Genomic DNA, 8,327 nt, shown 5'->3' on the forward strand with positions numbered 1-8,327 from the left:
TTTGAAGTTTTCCCCTCTTAATTGAGAGGGGGAGCGACGGAATGGAAAGGACATGAGTCACAACAGTGACAGAACAGCTCGGAGAGACAGGGAGGAGGGGGGGCATTATAACCCGGGGGGGGGGGGGTCACAGATCAAACACGGACTAGACTGGACAAAGAACCTCTTCAACAAAACGGCTATTGGCCAAAGGCGGCGGTTTTGTGTGCTTAGTTCTATGCGAGCACTTCACTGCCGAGACAGAAAGAGAAGGAGGCCGATAGGAGTTGAATTGGGTTCAGGCCAGGGGGCTTTTGGTGTGTATCGGTCCCTAGAGCCAGACACTGTAAGTGGGTGACCAGACCGTGAGCATTACCAGAGGAGGAGAGCTTGGACTTGGCCCCACGTTCCAATCACACAGATTAATGGTCAGGCGGTTTAAACGGACCAAAGAATGAAGCTTATTTCCAATACGCAGGATAAATGCCTTAAATTCCTTGTCCCCCTCTTGATTGACTTTCTTTCTCTGAAATGATTAAAGTCGGGGACTTGTTTGGTGCGGTAAGTGTTCCAGAGTGGTGACATGGACCATTAGTATCAGTGAACATTCCCCAAACCATTAGTTACTGATAACTATGAGCCCATCAGTCGGTCACTCTCCCCTCACAGCATTCCTTTTCCCTATCTCTCTCGCTCTAATCTCTTTCTCCCTACTCTTTCTCACTGTACTCTCTCTAGTTGCTTTCTCTGAACACACAAAGCCATCCTTCATTTGACAGAGTCGCACAGAGTTCATTCTGAAATTATTTTTAACCAGGGGGTTGAGAGAGAGGTGGGTTGGGGGGCAGAAAGAGAGGCGGACCTTTTGACGTTAAAGACAACAACAAAGGGAGGTGCAGATCACCATCTCCAGTCATAGGACTGCCTATAGGCTATAATGTAACATGTCAAGGCTATAGGAGGATGAAATGAAATCATTTGTTTAGGGGGTTCTTTATAAATATAGTAGGTAGCCTACAAGTCCAGGCAGGTACATAAATGACCCAGGATGCATCCCAAATGGCACCCTATTCCATTTGACCTGTCCCAAATGGCACACTATTCCCTATGTAGTTCACAGCGCTGTGGGTTCTGGTCTAAAGTAGTACACTATAAAGGGAATAGGGTGCCATATGGAACACACTCCAGTTTCAGTTCATCCTTTCTGTGGGAGGGGGTCCGGGAGGCAGGGAGGCAGGGTGACCGTGACCAGAGGAAGTCCAACAGAACGGTGGTGTGACGTCCTCATGGTGGTATTGTTCTGTTCTGCTGGTATCACTGAGAACCTGTCAGCCAATGATTGGTGGGACACTGACCTGAAATAGACCCCTGTGCCTGGACTCCCTTTCCCCTCCACCTCTGTAAAAATACCCTTCCTGTATGTGTGTGTATGTATGTTTAACTATCCTTGTGAGCACCAGAAGTCCTCGCAAGGATAGTAAAACAAGGAAAATTCATTTTGCTGGCCCCCTGAGGAAATATACTATTTTAGGCTTAGGGGTTAGTTTTAGGGTTACAATTAGGGACAGAATTAAGGTTAATGTTAGATTAAGGGATAGGATTTTGTATGGGAATCAATTCTTTGGTCCTCACGGGGATAGCAATGCAATAGTGTGTGTGTGAGAGGGAGAGAGAGAGTTTGCTGCCAGGTGGACTGAGAGTCCAGCCACTGGAAACAATAACAGGAGGTCTGTTGGTCTTTGCAGCAAACAGTGACAACAACCTAGCAGTCTAGAGCCCTCTCTGTCTCTCTCTCGTGTGGGTGGGCGTGTGGGTTTGCTGGTAATGTTTGGATAGAGGCAAGCCAATTAGTGAAGGGAATATTATTATTATTTCTGACGGATGTGTGTGTGGTGGATGGAAGACACACACAAACTTAGTTGGAGCGGTATAGCTCACTATTACACGCTCCAGTTGCCCAGCTTCAGTCCCTTGAAATGAATTCCTTATTGAGAAACAGACTGGGGGAATAAATCAGCTGTAAGGATTCTGCTGGATATACACCAAACCATGGGCCCACCCGCACTGATCACTAGACACACACACACACACACACACACACACATAGAAGCCCACTCCCCTATACACACACACCATCCCCCCCCCCCCCACACACATATTTCCCAACTTCTGTCCAGATCTAGTAGTTGAGGAGGTTTCCTAAAGTCTTTGTTTGATCCAGTCGTCTCTCCCAGCCAGCTGGTCGTCTCTAATCCTCCTGTGTGGACTTCACACCTTTCACTGGAGCTGTTTACATCTGGCCCTGCATTTACAGTGCCTTGCAAAAGTATTCACCCCCTTGGTGTTTTTTCCTATTTTGTTTCATTACAACCTGTAATTTAAGTTTATTTTTATTTGGATTTCATGTAATGGACATACACAAAATAGTCCAAATTGGTGAAGTGAAATGAAAAAAATAACTTGTTTCAAAAAATTCTAACACGGAAAAGTGGTGCGTACATATGTATTCACCCCCTTTGCTATGAAGCCCCTAAATAAGATCTGGTGCAACCAATTACCTTCAGAAGTCACAGAATTAGTTAGATTGCACACAGGTGGACTTTAAGTGTCACATGATCTGTCACATGATCTCAGTATATATACACCTGTTCTGAAAGGCCCCAGAGTCTGCAACACCACTAAGCAAGGGGCACCACCAAGCAAGCGACACCATGAAGACCAAGGAGCTCTCCAAACAGGTCAGGGACAAAGTTGTGGAGAAGTAAAGATCAGGGTTGGGTTATAAAAAAATATCTGAAACTTTGAACATTCCGCGGAGCACCATTAAATCTATTATCTTTTTTTTAAGAATATGGCACCACAACAAACCTGTCAAGAGAGGGCAGCCCACCAAAACTCACAGACCAGGCAAGGAGGGCATTAATCAGAGAGGCAACAAAGAGACCAAAGATAACCCTGAAGAACCTGGAAAAGCTCCACAGCGGAGATTGGAGTATCTGTCCATAGGATCACTTTAAGCTGTACACTCCACAGAGCTGGGCTTTACGGAAGAGTGGCCAGAAAAAAGCCATTGCTTAAAGAAAAAAATAAGCAAACACGTTTGGTGTTCACCAAAAGGCATGTGGGAGACTCCCCAAACATATGGAAGAAGGTACTCTGGTCAGATGAGACTAAAACTTTGCTTTTTTGGCCATCAAGAAAAAACGCTATGTCTGGCGCAAACCCAACATCCCTCATCACCCCGAGAATACCATCCCCACAGTGAAGCATGGTGGTGGCAGCATCATGCTATGGGGATGTTTTTCATCGGCAGGGATGGTGAAACTGGTCAGAATTGAAGAAATGATGGATGGCGCTAAATACAGGGAAATTCTTGAGAGAAACCTGTTTCAGTCTTCCAGAGATTTCAGACTGGGAGGGAGGTTCACCTTCCAGCAGGACAATAACCCTAAGCACACTGCTAAAGCAACACTCGAGTGGTTTAAGGGGAAACATTTAAATGTCTTGGAATGGCCTAGTCAAAGCCCAGACCTCAATCCAATTGAGAATCTGTGGTATGACTTAAAGATTGCTATACACCAGCGGAACACATCCAACTTGAAGGAGCTGGAGCAGTTTTGCCTTGAAGAATGGGCAAAAATCCCAGTGGCTAGATGTTCCAAGCTTATAGAGACATACCCCAAGAGACTTGCAGCTGTAATTGCTGCAAAAGGTGGCTCTACAAAGTATTGCCTTTTGGGGGGGGGGTGAATAGTTATGCACACTCAAGTTCTCTGTTCTTTTGTCTTATTTCTTGTTTGTTTCACAATAAAAAAATATTTTGCATCTTCAAAGTGGTAGGCATGTTGTTTAAATCAAATGATACAAAGCCCCCAAAAATCTATTTTAATTCCAGGTTGTAAGGCAACAAAATAGGGAAAATTCCAAGGGGGTGAATACTTTCGCAAGCCACTGTAGCCAGTAATGGATGCACCCTCATACACACACAAACACACACACACACATGATCTGTGAAGGTTTCATGCCCGTGGAGGCACACACACACACACACACACACACACACACACACACACACACACACACACACACACACACACACACACACACACACACACACACACTTTATGCTTGCACACACACAAACCCAATGAAAGTGCCAGGTCTGGAGAGGCCCTGCATATAGGCAGTAATGGATGCACCCTCACACACACACACCTTGGTACAGTAAGGTACAGTTCTAGCTCTGGCTTCACTTTGCTCTCAAATATGTCTGCTATGTTCAACAACACACAGCTGACCTGATTTCCTATCCTCTTCTCAGCAGAAAGAGAGAGAGAGAGAGAGAGAGAGAGAGAGAGAGGAGGAGGAGGAGAGATGGAAAGAAAGAATGATTTGACAGGAGCAAGGATCGAAGTTGAAAAGAGTGTGTGTGGGTGTGTCTGTCGGCCCGTCTGTCTCTTCTTTCCAACCACCCTGTGAGAGAGGCGTTTGGTTTATTTTCTCTCCCCAGCGTGGTGAGATGATGCCAAGAGGGAGAGCGAGTTCTCTTCTCAGTTCAGAGGAAGGTGAGGAGGCGAGGACTAGTTTAGGAGACAGCGACAATAAACCTGCTTTCTGCCTCTTTATAAATATTTACTGTATGACTCCTCTCGAAGCAGCTAGCTGGAGGTAAATTCCGGCTTTATGAAAGAGACAGAAAGAGGCAAGTGGAGGGTTAAAGAGCGAAAGAGAGAATGAGAGATAGAACTGGAGAGTGAGAGAAAAGAGAGGCCATCGGTTTTGAATTCTGCTGTGTGAGCTGTGCCAACCTGTGTAGAAAGCCCTCGTGTTCTGACATCTGATATTTCTCATGTCGCTATCCAAATCACACTCGTGGCTGGAGACACTGGAGATTTATGTGGCGATTAGAGGGACAAAATAGTGAGAGAAGACAAAATAACACAGACCTGCACAAATAACACACCTGCACCTGCATATTTAACCTTTGACATAACATAACTACATTTGTTGGGGGTAAAAACAGGAGCAAGTGATCAGTGTGTGTGCAAGTGCTTGTATGAATGCTACAGAATATATTAGATGGAAATGTGTGACATAGACTTAAAGAGGGGGGATATTTTTGAGAAGGGGAGGGAGGGGGACAGAGCAGAGAAAGAGAGAAAGTGAGGAACAGTTTTGGAGACTGATCTGACTGGTGGTCTGTCAATGCTTCACAGTGAACTTCCCACTATGTCCTTCTAGCCAACCAAACCACATCAGAATGTCCTAGCCCAACCAAACCACATCAGAATGTCCTAGCCCAACCAAACCACATCAGAATGTCCTAGCCCAACCAAACCACATCAGGATGTCCTAGCCCAACCAAACCACATCAGAATGTCCTAGCCAGGGGCGGAAATCACGGGGGGGGACACGAACCCCCCATCCTGGGAAAAATATGATTTCTCCCCCCCAATATATCACTGAAACATAACTATGTAATTTAAATAATATTAATAATACGCAATGAAAGCAATTGTGCTGATTATAGACACTTAATAGCGCGTTTTTAAGTTTCAAAAGATTGCGACCCCCCCACCCTTTGCCTCACAATGGTTTGATCCACTGCCAGTTCCTTAGTTGGCAAGGTAACAGAGGGGTCGTATCTACTGTCTGAAAGGCACTCAATGAACGTAACTGACGTGAGGTTAATCCAGTCAATTGCGCACACAATCTAGCTGAATATGCAGAGCTAGCGCGCAAATATTAACTATTAAGCTAGCTAGTACCTATTCCATTTATGTGGCCTCGTCAAAGATGGAATCTTTGCTATCGTCAATTTATTCCAAGATCAGCATGCAGATGATGTAAGTTAGTGCTTCAAAGTCCCTGTGATAAGGTTAGCGATAAACTGAAGTCCAAACTGAACAGAACTACACTCTCTTCTACCATTGTCTTAAATATATTTAATGGTCTCGGTACAAAAGCTAAATTGTCGCAAGGGAACTTTTATTTATTTATTTTATTTCACCTTTATTTAACCCGGGTAGCAAAGATTATAGCAAACACCACTGAAACGGAATTGGTGCTCGCTAGCTTTGCAAATTCAGCTATTGTTGGAAGCCAGCCAATATGAAACAAACTATTAAAATTACAAAAGGTTGCAGCATGTGTTGTGTAAATGGTGAACTCATACAGCTGTCAACTCTTGTCATTTTAATCCGTTTCACATTTGCTAGCTAACTTTTAGATCGAAGCCCAAATAGAATGATAAAAGATATGATAGAAGCCCATCTCCTACTGTAAATAACCTACACACTGTGTGTGTGTAGCCAACCAGCCAGGTAGAAAAATGGCAGAAAAATAAAAGACGGACATCAGAGTATTTTTCAGTACACCAAAACGCATAGTAAGAACCCTAGTAGCCTAATATCTCAAAGACTAGTTGATAAAATGTTCACAAGAAAGAAATGAAATTCTAATGTAAATGTTTCACAATGATGTCATTAGGCAGAGCAGGCAACAGATGGCACACAGACAGCAGAGTTGGGGACAGATATGCAGGGACAGACTGGCAGAGACAGGGAGTCTTAGGTAAGTTTGTTGAGTCTTTGTTTGGCAACATTATGAAAGGTTCTCAATTTTTTTAACTTGTAAAATAGGAACATAATTGGAAAATGCCATGGATACCCCCACTCTCAAGTTAAACTGGTGACTGAACTAAGATTTGTTAAAGGCAATGGTATTGCTGTTGTGATTAGTTGTGTAGTTTTGGGTACCGGTAGTTAGGAGTACGGCAAACACCTTATTTCTTTGGTTCCTCAATATTCATTTACCATATTACAATGTAGGCTATGTGTTACAGCACTACTTTTGGTGTCCCCCTCAGGAATTGCTCTTGAGAAAATTTAATGTAATTGTCCCCTCCAAAGTTGATATCAGATTTTCGCCCCTGGTCCTAGCCCAACTAAACCACATCAGAATGTCCTAGCCCAACCAAACCACATCAGAATGTCCTAGCCCAACCAAACCACAACAGAATGTCCTAGCCCAACCAAACCACATCAGAATGTCCTAGTCCAACCAAACCACAACAGAATGTCCTAGCCCAACCAAACCACAACAGAATGTCCTAGCCCAACCAAACCACAACAGAATGTCCTAGTCCAACCAAACCACAACAGAATGTCCTAGCCCAACCAAACCACATCAGAATGTCCTAGTCCAACCAAACCACATCAGAATGTCCTAGTCCAACCAAACCACAACAGAATGTCCTAGCCCAACCAAACCACATCAGAATGTTCTAGCCCAACCAAACCACAACAGAATGTCCTTCTATGCTTCATATGCTATTGTGTGACTGGTTAAAACGTATGATACTATACGTCCTCAAAGTGTTATGATATGGAACGACTGCAATTCCATTCATGATGTAACCTAACGTAACATATCATACTAAATTAAGTGTCACAGATTTACATACAGAATAATATGAATTGTTTGAGACCACATTGCATTTTCACATGCCTTGTCTAGATAAACTGTACTGAAGAGCTTTGTTGTTGAAGGTTGGGATCACTCAGTACAGTAAAGTGTCAAAGAAAGTGTTGGTGCAGCATGTTTATCACTTGACCATTAAGCCAAGATGATACAGCAATATATTCCAATCCTTAACATGAAGATCTCCTAATCCATCTCAGAACCATTCTTGTGAGCACAGTTGTAGGAGCTTGCTTAATTTGACCACTCTTTTGTTGTTGAGAATTTTCCTGCACCGCAGGAAATGCAGATCAGCTTTGTGATTTACATAAATTCCCTGAAAACCCACACTAACACATGGTTATATATCAGTATTGAACTTTTCATGTAGTCTACTTTTGGCCAGCCAATAGCCTAACCACTGATCAAGCAACATTATGCACTAAACATTCAAATCCTGTTGCTGCAGGATTATTTTGCTGTGACAATATAGGTCAAATTAAGACCCTACACTTGTAGCTGTGTTTTGAGTCTTCCCATGCAAACTCCCCTTGGTGGGTGTGAGAGTTAATATGGAGTTAATGTGTTAATGTGGAGACAGACAGAGCGAGTGGAACCACAGGAGGCTGCTGAGTGGAGGACAGCTCATAATAATGTCTGGAACGGAGCCAATTAAATGGTATCAAACACATGTATTTTATACCATTCCACCGATTCCGCTCCAGCCATTTAACACAAGCCCGTCCTCCCCAATTAAGATGCCACCAACTTCCTGTGATAGACACTACCTCCCCTCCTAGCCTTCTCTCACCTGCCAAAAGACCACCCATTCTATTGGCCACCTCACTTACTGTCCAACTACCCACCCTCCCTCCCTCCCTCTCCTT

Source organism: Salmo salar, chromosome ssa05, assembly GCF_905237065.1.
Source record: "Salmo salar chromosome ssa05, Ssal_v3.1, whole genome shotgun sequence".
Lineage (NCBI taxonomy): Eukaryota > Metazoa > Chordata > Actinopteri > Salmoniformes > Salmonidae > Salmo > Salmo salar.